Raw genomic sequence first — 2,500 nt, forward strand, 5'->3', positions numbered from 1 at the left:
GTCTCTTGTGGCTCACGGGGCTGTTCGGGTCGCACAGAAATCCCTGGGAATGGGAAAACGGGTCATTTTCGTGTTGCCACATTGCGTACGAACCGCATGAAACTTCCAGAGGCATTTGCAGCAGGAATGCATGTGCACTCAAAAACTTCTATATGTTTCACGGATAGACCCCGTGAAACGCTAGAAATTGGCGGGGATGTGTCTCTTGTGGCTCACGGGGCTGTTAGGGTGGCACAGAACTCCCTCGGAATGGGAAAAGGGGTCATTTTCGTGTTGCCACATTGCATAGGAACGCCATGAAACTTCCAGAGGCATTTGCAGCAGAAAGGCACGTGCACTCAAAAATTTTAATATTTTTCACGCATAGACCCCGTCAAACGCTAGAAGTTGGCGGGGATGTCTCTCTTGTGGCTCACGGGGCTGTTAGGGTCGCACAGAAATGCCTCGGAATGGGAAAACGGGTCATTTTTGTGTGGCCACATTGCATAGGAACGGCATGAAACTTCCAGAGGCATTTGCAGCAGGAATGCATGTGCACTCAAAAACGTCTATATTTTTCACGGATAGACCCCGTGAAACGCTATAAATTGGCGGGGATGTCTCTCTTGTGGCTCACGGGCGCTGTTAGTTAGGGTCGCACAGAAATCCCTCGGAATGGGAAAAGGGGTCATTTTCGTGTTGCCACATTGCGTACGAACGGCATGAAACTTCCAGAGGCATCTGCAGCAGAAATGCATGTGCACTCAAAAACGTCTATATTTTTCACGGATAGACCCCCTGAAACGCTAGAAATTGGCGGGGATGTGTCTCTTGTGGCTCACGGGGCTGTTAGGGTCGCACAGAAATCCCTCGGAATGGGAAAACGGGTCATTTTCGTGTTGCCACAATTGGCATACGAACGGCATGAAACTTCCAGAGGCATTTGCAGCAGAAATGCATGTGCACTCAAAAACGTGAATATTTTTTCACGGATAGACCCCGTCAAACGCTCGAATTTGGCGGGGATGTTTCTCTTGTGGGTCACGGGGCTGTTCGGCTCGCACAGAACTCCCTTGGTCCACCTGATTCGTGCATACAGGCAGCAACTAAAACTCTGTAAACCTGCTGTGAGGACATCTAAACAGTGGACCAGTGAGGCTGTGGAAGATTTGCGGGCGTGCTTAGACTGTACTGACTGGGATATGTTCACGACTGCTACCAATAGTCTGGTTGAACTCACAGAGGCTGTGTACATCAGCTTCTGTGAGGACTGCTGTATCCCAACACGTACCAGGGTGAACTTTAACAACAACAAGCCCTGGTTCTCAGCAAAGCTCAAAAGGTTGAGGTTGGAGAAGGAGGAAGCGTTTAGGAGTGGGGATAGAGACAGATTCAAGGAGTCGAAGAACAGGTTTAGCAAAGCGGTGAGAGAGGCTAAACGACTGTACTCAGAGACACTAAAACACCAGTTCTCTACTAACGACGCTGCTTCTGTCTGCCAAAGGGCTCAGGCACATCACCAACTACAAACCCAGAGCGCCCCACACCACTAACGACTCCCGCCTAGCCAACGACCTGAACGAGTTCTACCGTAGATTTGAAAGACAATTGGACTGTCCTGAACCACCCCTTCCCACCCAAGAGGCCCCATCCCCCACCCATACTACAGAAACGACTCTCTCCTTTCAGGAGGGAGAAGTTAATGGGCTTTTCAAGAGGCAGAATCCACGCAAAGCAGCCGGGCCGGACTCTGTCTCTCCAGCCACCCTCAGGCACTGCGCTGGCCAGCTGTCTCCGGTGTTCACCAACATCTTTAACACCTCCCTGGAGACATGCCATGTACCAGCCTGTCTCAAGTCCTCCACCATCATCGCTGTGCCCAAAAAGCTAAGGCCAACAGGACTAAATGATTACAGACCGGTCGCCCTTACATCTGTGGTAATGAAGTCTTTTGAGCGCCTGCTCCTGGCACACCTCAAAGCCATCACAGACCCTCTCCTGGACCCCCTTCAGTTTGCCTACAGAGCCAACAGGTCTGTGGACGACGCAGTTAACATGGCCCTCCACTTCACCCTACAGCATGTGGACGCCCCAGCATCCTACGCCAGGATCCTGTTTGTGGACTTCAGCTCTGCCTTCAACACCATCATCCCTGCCCTGCTTCAGGACAAGCTCTTCCAGCTGAACGTGCCCTACTCCACCTGCAGGTGGATCACAGACTTCCTCTCTGACAGGAAGCAGTGCGTTAAGCCGGGAACAGAAGTCTCTGACTCCAGGTCCATCAGCACGGGAACTCCTCAGGGCTGCGTCCTTTGCCCACTGCTCTTCTCCCTGTATACCAACAGCTGCGCCTCCAATCATCTGTCCGTCAAACTCTTGAAGTTTGTCGGACGACACCACCCTCATTGGGCTGATCTCTGGTGGGGATGAGTCTGACTATAGGTGGGAAGCTGACAACCTGGTGACCTGGTGTAGCCAGAACAACTTAGAGCTAAATGCTCTAAGGACAGTTGAGATGGTT

The sequence above is a fragment of the Petromyzon marinus genome, unplaced genomic scaffold, assembly GCF_048934315.1.
Source record: "Petromyzon marinus isolate PM22_M1 ecotype Great Lakes invasive population unplaced genomic scaffold, UKy_Petmar_22M1.pri1.0 PM_G_Scaffold_140, whole genome shotgun sequence".
Lineage (NCBI taxonomy): Eukaryota > Metazoa > Chordata > Hyperoartia > Petromyzontiformes > Petromyzontidae > Petromyzon > Petromyzon marinus.